Here is a 9,934-nt window from a genome sequence, read left to right as displayed (position 1 = left end):
CTGCAGAGGTGATTACAGAAGAGACATCCGTTCAGCACAGATCATCGCTCCGTCTGAAAAACACAGTTTTAAGGAAAACATAGAATCATAGAATAACCAGGTTGGAAGAGACCCACCAGATCATCGAGTCCAACCATTCCTATCAAACACTAAATCATGTCCCTCAGCGCTTTGTCCACCTGTCCCTTAAACACCTCCCGGGAAGGGGACTTAACCCCCTCCCTGAGCAGCCTCTGCCAGTGCCCAATGACCTCTTCTGTGAAGATTTTTTCCTAATGTCCAGCCTAAATCTCCCCTGGCAGAGTTTGAGGCCATTCCCTCTCGTCCTGTCCCTTGTTCCTTGGGAGAAGAGCCCAGCTCCCTCCTCTCCACAACCTCCTCTCAGGTAGCTCTCAGAGAAAGAAATCGTGCTGTAAGAGGGACATTCTGTCTAACTTTCAAACCACAACTGCTGAGATGAAACTTGACAGTACTTTAGCTTAAATCAAAATATTCCACTTTGAAATATTCCACATACTGGATCAATGGCCTTGGCTTTCAAAAACCTCCAGTATTTTTAGATTCCTGTTTCAATATTTGACTCTCAGGGCTCATTTGGATGGCTCATTTTGTTTTGGGGTTGGGTTTTTTTGGAGTTGCTTTGTTTATTTTGTTTCTTATTTATTTATGTCTTCTCTTTGTCCCCGTTTGCCCTCGCTGCGGCAGCTCTCTCAGCCCCGGGGGCTCTGCCGTGCCGTGCCAGGCCCTCCCGGTGCCTCAAGCCCCAGGGATCCCCGCTGCCCTCGCTCAGCGCCCGCCATTCCCCCCGACCACCGCCACCGCCGCTCGATCGCTCGGCGCTCCTCAGAGGCGGGTGGATGGTCTCTGCGCTCGGCGGCGCTGCCTGCTGGGGTGGAAGCAGCAGCCAGCCGGTCCGGCTCGGCTCCGCTCGGCTCCTCTCGGCCCGGGCTCGGCTCCGCTCGGCTCCTCTCGGCCCGGGCTCGGCTCTGCTCGGCTACACTCGGCCCGGGCTCGGCTCTGCTCGGCTACACTCGGCCCGGGCTCGGCTCTGCTCGGCTACACTCGGCCCGGGCTCGGCTCCGCTCGGTTCCTCTCGGCTCCGCTCGGCCCGGGCTCCCTCGTCGGGGCTGAGGCGGGCGGGCGCCGCTATGGTTTAAAGGGCGGCGGGCGGGCGGGCGCGTCCGGGCAGGAGCCATGAACCTGCTGCCGGCCAACCCGCACGGCAACGGGCTGCTCTACGCCGGCTTCAACCAGGACCACGGTGAGGCGGCCCGGCCCGGCCCGGCTCGGCTCGGCTCCGGGGCGGCGGGGCCTCGGGCTGTGGGACGGGAATGAGGGGGGGCTGGGCGAGGCCCGGCTTGTGGGAGAGGAATGGAAGCGGGGGGGCTGGGGTGTGGGACCGAGGGGAACCTGGGATGGGAGTGGGGGGGCTGGGGTGTGGGATGGGAAAGGGGGAGGGGGGCTGGGGTGTGGGACTGAGGGGAATCTGAGATGGGAATGGGGGGGCTGGGGTGTGGGGTGGGAATACGGGGGGATGGGAGGAGCTGGGGTGTGGGATGGGAAGTGTGAAGGGGAAACTGGGGTGTGGGACTGAGGGGAACCCGGGATGGGAATGGGGGGGATGGGAATGGGGATGGGGAGGCTGAGGTGCGGGATTGGGGGGCCGGGCTGTGGGGTTGGGGGGAGCCCGGGGTGTGGGATGGGAGAAGGGAGGGGAAGGGGAGTTGGGGTGTGGGGCTGGAGAGGACCCGGGATGGGAATGGGAGAGCTGGAGGGAATGGGGCGCGGGATGTGAGTGGGGGAGCTGGAAAGGGAAGGGGAGGGGGAGGCTAGGGTGCAGGGTTGGAGCGGGGAGAGCCCGAGGTGTGGGATGGGAAGGGGGAAGGAGGGCTGGGGTGCAGAAAAGGAGGGGGGGAGGCTGGGGTGTGGGATTAAGGGGGAGCCTAGGTGTGAGGTTGGGGTGTGGGATGGGAAAACGGGGGGGATGGAGTGAGGTTGCGGGGTTGAGGAGGAACTGGGATGCAGAACAGGAATGGGGAGAGCGGGCATGTGGGGTTGGGCTGCGAGGTTGTGGGGAACCTGGGGTGCTGGGGGGAAAGGGAGGAAGGAACTGGGTTGTGGGGTTGGGAGGGACCCAGGATACAGGCTGGGGTGTTGTGGAGTGTGGGGGACGGGACTGGGGGAGTGGGGGCAGGGTGTGGGATGGGAAGGGAAGGACCTGGGGCGTGGGGTTGGGGGTCAACAGTGGCCGAGGTATGGGGGGGCTGGGCTGCGTGATGGGAAGCAGGGGGGAGAGACTGGGGTGTAGGGAGAGGGTCTGTCCCCCAGGAGCGCCCTGTGGCAGAAGGCAGGCCACCCATGGCCCGGGCATTGTGGCCACTGTGGGAGGCAGCAGGAAAGCTTTGGGAATGGGGCAGGCCGTGGTGCCAGGAGAGGAGTGGTAGAATCATGGGATGGTTTGGGTTGGAACGGACATCAAAGCCCATCCAGTTCCAACCTTCTGTCATGGGCAGGGACACCTCCCACTGGATCAGGTTGCTCCAAGCTCCATCCAACCTGGCCTTGAACACCTCCAGGGCAGGGGCAGCCACAACTTTTCTGGGCAACCTGGTCTCACCCTCATTGTGAAGAATTTCTCAATAACATGTAATCTACATCTTCCCTCTTCCAATTTAAAACCGTTCCCTCTGAGGATATCCTATCACTTCAAGCCCTTGTAGAAATTCCCAGCTTTTGTGGAGCCCGTTTCAGTCCTGGAAGCTGCTCTAAGGTCTCCTTGGATCCTTCTCTTTCCCAGGCTGAACAACCCTAACTCTCTCAGCCTGTCCTCATAGCAGAGGTGCTCCAGCCCTCAGGGCATCTTTGTAGCCTCGTCTGGACCCGTTTCAACAGTGCCATATCCTTCTTATGCTGGGGATTCCAGAAGTGGACACAGGGCTCCAGGTGGGGCCTCACGAGAGCAGAGTGGAGAAGGAGTGGGAGCAGGGCAGTTTTGGGTGCATCCCCCACACACTTACCTGCTTGTTTGGGGTGCATCCCTGCATCCATCTGCTCATGGAGGCTGTGGGCTGGTCTGGGTGCCTGGGAGTGAGCCAGCTCCCTCCTGAGGTGCTACAGGGCTGCCTCGGACCCTGTCCTCAGAGGGTTGAGCTCCTGAAACAGCCATGCTGAAAGGTAGTTCATAGTGTCACTGTCTTAGTGTAAGAACCAAGCATTCAAAAGTAGTGGTGTAACTTCTTTTTTTGGCCTGATTTATATTTATAGAATGGTGGTTAAAGGCAATTGTCATATTGGCAGACAAGTATAGATCCATGGATGACTGAAAAGCTTCCGAGTTCTCTGCTTGCTTTATCTTTTTCCTCTTGCTTAGAAAGGGGAAGGCTTTTCCGAGCATAGAGATGCATATGCCTTGTCTTGTATTTGCAATATAAAAATAGCACTAGACTTATGAGTAAGTGTCATTTTTGTGGAATAAGGAATAGCAGGTCATCATTTTGTAATGTCCTTTTGTCGTAACAAATAACACTCTTGCCTAAAACACTCTTGCAGCTTGTGTCACGGTAGACTGCAGTTCATGTACCTGTTGCTGATGCTCTTGAAGCTGTGTGTAAGCACTAATTGTTCTGTTGATCGGAGTCTAACCTCTCTGGTGACATTTGTCAGTGGTATATCAAGCTGTTAATGAAGTGTGCCTTTTGCTAGCTCTCTTTGTGCTGTCCTGCTGAGTTGGAGACAGTAAGAATAGTTTGGTTTTCAGCAACTGTGTTAGCACTTGTCTTCATCTTGTGTTTGCAACAGATCTGAGGAAATGATCTGCAAGGAGTAGCTTCATTTCATAGCTGCAGGGGTCTGTAGATGCAGTGATATTTGGTGCTTGGTCTGTCACGGGGCTGGGTTGGAAAGAGAATGTCCAGGATACTAAGTTTCTCTTTTACTGCAGAATACCCTCAGAACATCATCTTGGGGTTTACAACTTGTTCTTTGTTGCAAGGCTTCCTTAAATTTCGTATTAGTAAATGCAACATAAACACCTTTTTTTTTTTAATAATATCACATACAAAGTGTGTTAAGGAATTTGTTTTGGGAATCTGTGATCTGAGCAACTTGATCCTAACAATAATCCACCCTACCCACCCTGTCCAGCCAACTGAATAACAACAGAAACTTGAATAAAAAGCATGTTTGGCTTTCGTTTTCAGGATCCTGGAGCTCTTTCTGGTTAGCAGTGATGACTTCTGAACAGTAGGTAGCATGCTAGCTTTTAAAAAAACACCCTAAACAAGTAAAGTATTAAAGGCGATTCTTTGTCTGCTCAAAGAAGAGTAGATAAGAGGAAAAGCTCACTTCTTCCTTGTTGCTCCTACCAGAAATAGAAATATGAGTCACTGGAGGGAGTGCTGAAGCTTAGTAGTGTGGGTGTCTGCATATATTGTCACAATAACCTAATTTCTTAATAATTTAAGACTAGCCCCTCCCATGATGGTGGGAGGATGGGAGGAATGAGCTAGTAAGTCTGTCCAAGTCATACCTTCCCTTACTGATAAGTGATAAAACTGGCATCGGCAGTTTTTCTGAAGTGTCCTTCCCTCACTCTTTTTTTTTGAGTGAGGCTGTATTTTTATATTGTGCACCTTTGTCACTTCTATAAAACAAGAAAATTAAGAAATAATATAACTCCCCAAAAGGGAAGGGCTGTATTGTCAGATGTTCTCAGTTTTAAGATGGAATACTCTGTCTTTAGGTTCTTTATTTCAAGCTAGTGTACTCCTGATTTTGGGCACTTTTCTCATGCTTTCAGAAGGACATGAACATGCTTTACAGAGATGAGTAGACAAAACATCATAATAAATTACCCCACCAGAAAATATCTGTGTAAATTGCTGACAAGTCCCTCTTTGGTTGCTGTAGTAGTCTAGAGCAAGTTTGAAAACTCAGGTATGGACTTGTTTTGGTGTTAAATCACTTGGCTTATTCATTTGCTCTCGTTTAGTGGGCTGAAGTGCTCAGCTACAGAATCCCATGAGTGTTAGAAGGATTCTGGGCTCCTTTATGGCTTTAGACACCACTTGCTGCAGTGAGGAAAACTAAGGTGCTAGGAGCCTGCAGAGTCACTTCCCTGGACTCCACTGTTGCAATTTCTACATGTTGGGCCTTCCAGCCTGCCTATTCCAATGACCCCTTCCTCCTGTGGCATCTGCTAGGATAGGCATTAATTTAACTCTTCATTTTCCCATGGTTTTAGAGCAACAATCAAAACTCAGTGGGGCCTCACTGGGACTGTTGGCAAACTGCATTTCCTGCAGGAACAGTGCAGCTGTGTGTAAGGGCAGTCACTCTGTGGATGCAGGGTCCCTGAGCATCTGAAGTAAATACTTTAAAAAGAATTTAATTATCTGAGTTGTCCTCTGTCAGTGACTCTGACAGCGTGTCTATCCCCTCGTAAACCAGAGGTGACCTTTCTGTAGAAGGAAGCACACCTATTGCTGCAGCAATTCCCTTCTCTGACTGCTCTCGCAGCAAGAGCTTCTGAGCTGTAGCTGAACTGCCAATTTGTGATCACACTGAATGCTGGGATCAGTCGTGTGGGAAACACTGAGCTCCAAAGCTCTTCCTGTATCATGGAATTGAACGAGTAGCAGTAATCTTCCTGTGTGTTTTTTCTCTTGTTTGGCTTGGGGGATGCCATGACTGAGAACTTCCTATCTCTGCCGGTAATGATCAGCTGTGTGGGGGTATCACCATTACTCATGTTCCTTCAGTTCTGTCTGCAGTTAAAAGCATGGATATTCCCAAGACATTAAAAGCAGCCTGTGTCTTAGTCACGAGGAGGGCCCTGCAGAAAAGCTGTAGCAGTGCTACAGGAAATGTAATGTCTGTGTTTTATTGCATTGGGAACGCCCCATTTGCGTTTGCTATGAGCTGCTGGTATTAACCCAAGTAAAACTTCACCGTGCTTTGTTACTACAGAATGGTTTCAGCATCCCAGCACCCCCCTCTCTCTGTCCTGGAAATATAATTTGGTGACATAAAAATGTCACTGGAAAAACAATTATATAGATGCAGCTACCAGCAACAGATCAGTTGTCATCCTGTACAGAAGTGCTTCATGTAGAGACAAATGTTTCCATTGTAATTTGCTTTCTGGTTATCCCAGCAAAGTATCCTACACAAGGTGGCAGCTTACTGGCCCTGTGGTTTCAGCGCAGCACACTCTTACTTATTCACAGAGCAAATTAAAGGACAATGCGTTGAGGAGGGAGGAGGCGAAATAAGGGTAGTTAATTCAAATGCATTTATTTCAATATATTTACTAATCTTTCTATAGTTATTGTGCTCTTGTTAACCCCTCTCTTTGTGTGTTTAGCTAACTGCAGTACTGTAAGAACAACCTGGCATGTAAGTGCTCCAAGTGCCTGCACTTAAAGTAAGAGGGTTGGTCTGTTTCCCTTCTGCATCAAAGGGTACAGAGGTGGATGCTGTAGTCATTTTTCATTTGTGTGAGTTCAGTGAACAGGAATCCTATGGATGCTTCTAGATATCCACCCTCCACCTCATCAGATACTGGTCTGCAAAGCAGAGGAGGTGTGTGATGCCGTCTTTTTGTTGCTGCTGGGCTTTGGTTGGGGAGCTTTGTGTTTGGTTGGTTGATTTTCTGTTTTCTGGGGGGGTTTTTTGTGTTGTTTTTTTTTGTTTGTTGTTTGTTTGGTTTTTTTAAGTGGTCTTACTTGGAATGAAACTCTCGAAATATTAAAAAGAATCTCAAATTGGCTGCATTTTTTCCCCAAATCATGGTGTTTTTAAACTAATACTGTTGTCAAGATCAAATTTATTATATGTTTCTGTATTGTTATGACAACAACAACAAAAAGACATCCCCAACTATGTTTCTTTGGATATCTTAACCTGCATCAGTGGAATGTGTGTATTGAACGTTGCTCACTTGGTCTTTAGTGAGCATATACAGTTTTTAATTGAGCCTATATTAAGCTAACAGTGTGCAAACCACAAAGACCAACAGCTGCCTGCAGTGTGAGGACCACAGTGAGCTGTTTGTGACCTGTAACACCAGCAGGACCTGAAACAGTCTCTTGCATTCTGAGCCTTTTTGCCAGCTTCTGAGCCGTCTCTCCACAGCAAATCAGTCTAGTCTGGTGTGCAGGAAATCCTGGGTCATGTGGCTGGGAGCAATTGGTTTGGAGACCTTCTGTTAAAAACGAAGACTTCCTTCTCCCACCCAGCCTGTGGGGTTTGGGTATTGATTTTGGGGAAAAGATGTACTTAGATATAGCTCCTTGATTTTTATTTGGGGGATGTAAATTGTTGCAGCCATTTCAGTGCATAAGAATAAAACCAGACTAATTTGAGTATCTCTGTACCAGTACCTCGAGCATCCTAACTGGATTTTTGATGCAGTGCACGTAAATTGTGTAGCAACTAATCTTCTGTCAGTCTGCCTCTAGCAACGGTGGCTGCTTCTTAATGACTTGTAATTGCCGTAACCTCACAGGGGCATTTCTTTATATATCAGGAGCTACATTCACCCATTAGCAAGTTAAACGGCAGGACAGGATACTGGTAGTTTGAGGGATTCCACTAAAAAGGCACTTGCACAACTCTGTATATAAAAGTAACTAAAACGATTTTCCAGAGTATTTTAATCTGGTTTCTACTCGTTCCTTGGTTTAGCCTGTAGTTGTTGGCATCTGACTTGGTAGCTTATCTTTAGAGTATTTTTAAAAGCTGTGTTTGAGAATCTCTCTTCTGTGGAAATGGGAACAAATGGATGGAGGGGCTGTAATTGTGGTGTAAATGCTGATAAGAAAGGAGGGGACTTGCTCTGTAATGGCTGTTGTAGAAGTTAAAATACAGGTTTCCTTCCCTCTGTAGTGCAAGGCATAGGATACAGATGGGTTGGGAATTGCTCTCCCTTCCTTTCATTGTTTTTTCACCTGCCTAAAAAGAAAATAGCGAGCTTTCCACTCTCATTAGAGGCCGGTTTAGAGGACAACTTCTCTAAAGGGCTTTCACTTGCAATCACTTACAAAGCCTGCAGGTGGTCTTTAGCTCGGCTTTAACAGTGCTGTTATCGAGTAATGCTCTCTTAACCCTCTGACTCTTGCTTAGTTCTGGAGTGTATCTTGCAGTTACGATATATGTGTGTATATATATGTGCTTTTTGCCACAGGATGCTTTGCATGTGGAATGGAAAATGGATTCAGAGTTTATAATGCAGATCCACTCAAAGAAAAAGAGAAACAAGGTAAAATGCATACTTATTACACATGCTAGTTCTGTGTTGTTGTGAACTCAGCCACGTCATTCTTTTTTCTGTAAGGTTCTTGCTTAGCTTTCACTGTTCCATCACTGGAAGGCTTTCAGTAAAGCTGCAAGAAGGGAATCCTGTGCTGTTTCCAGAGGGACTCTTACTTGTGCCACTGCCTGGTTGGATGTCTGGATGCTATTAATTTGCATAAAGCTGGCTGATGATTAATTTGTCTCACCTTCCAGCAGAGGCTGAATCATGTTAGCTGTTGGTAATGGTTGTAGGCCCAAACAAGAGCTAAGTTGTCTAGTTATTCACAAGCAGGAGAAGAGCTGCTTGCTGCTGCTGTACCACGTACCATCAGGAGAAGCTGTTCTGTTCTGGTGTGGCAGTCTGGTACAGCAATAAAACCACTGCCTTCTCACGGGAGAGCTGAATGTAATGTTTCTCCTACTTGCTTCAAGTAGTGCTTGCAGGAACTGAGCTCAGACCTCTAATACTCTAAATTTTATGTTCTCTGGAGGCTCAAGAACTTGGGAGGATCTTAAGGCAGTAAGCCTACTCTCCTGTGTTAACAGAAATTACTAGATGAGCTGTATTAACAGGTAATGGGGTGCTTTATCAGGAATCAAATGTAACTGAAGCCTAGCCATGGGATTCTAACCCCAAATACAGGAAGAAAGGTGCCATGCTAAACAGATTTCCCAGTACTTCCAGCCTGTGGTGATAGGAAGGATTTAATAATAATAATAATTTATTTAAAATAGCAATTCCTGTGAAACTTGCCATGCTTTCACTTTCTAGTCCTGTAAGAGATTTCAGTCACTGTTCTTGTGGCTAAAGCTGACAAACTGTTTCCTGTTTTTCATAGTATGTTCTTCCATAAGCATCGTGTCTTAGGACTGTCATCTGTGATAGTGTGCTAAGAGGATCAGAGTGAAGGCTGAAGTCCTTTTGAGTTCCCTGTCAAAGCTCTGGACATACTTCCAGGACTCCTGTGGAGAAACATTTGAGACAGTTTGCCTTTCCTCTGTGGATCCCAAGATGTCAGACTGCACTGGCTGCATGGGTACAGAGGAATCTTGTTCATCTTCCCTGTATATTAGCCTCTACCTGACATAACCAGCTTCATCTGTGACTTTGTTAACCTAGTGTGAAACCAAGTTTTAACTGGTACACCCTGGCTTGTGTCTTTTATATTCAGGAGTTCCATGCAGTTTTCCATCCAAGCATCACCTTTCAGAACTGTAAAGATAATTATTAAAGTGTTCTAACACAGATCCAGAACACATTGCACGTTCTTCAATTGTCTGGGGTTGTCATTCATAAATAGTTTTAAGACCTTTTGTTGCAGACATAATACCTCTCTCTAGCAAACTGCTGTCATGCTGTAAATACCTTAAAGAAGTTAAGAGGTGGATCTGGTGTCGGAGGGAGTAGTGTCCAAATACAACTCTCCAGGAAGGAAACTCAGCTGCCGGAAATGTTATTGAAGAAACCGCAAGGACCTGTATGAAATCCAAGATTTTACTGGCCCACTATGAGTATCTTTCCAGGCATCTGTCTCAGTGTGGTGTAGCCAAGTTTGAGTACAAATTTCTCACCTGGATGTAGTGCAGCACTCTCTTATCCTGTCCTTCATGTGTGCGCTTCTTTCCACTGTAGTGCTTC

General features: G+C 47.9%; 1 long non-coding RNA gene across 1 annotated transcript; it reads left to right on the top strand.

Moving 5' to 3' along the window:
- The first annotated feature begins 938 nt into the window (after positions 1-938).
- On the top strand, positions 939-9,550 carry LOC138729010 (uncharacterized). Its single transcript, XR_011338805.1, has 3 exons — positions 939-1,261; positions 8,186-8,260; positions 9,135-9,550. It is a non-coding gene; the product is annotated as an uncharacterized lncRNA (long non-coding RNA).
- The last annotated feature ends 384 nt before the right edge of the window (positions 9,551-9,934 follow it).

The sequence above is a fragment of the Phaenicophaeus curvirostris genome, chromosome 19 (genome assembly GCF_032191515.1).
Source record: "Phaenicophaeus curvirostris isolate KB17595 chromosome 19, BPBGC_Pcur_1.0, whole genome shotgun sequence".
In the NCBI taxonomy this organism is placed as follows: Eukaryota; Metazoa; Chordata; class Aves; order Cuculiformes; family Cuculidae; genus Phaenicophaeus; species Phaenicophaeus curvirostris.
This window is presented reverse-complemented; position numbering and strand designations above follow the sequence as displayed.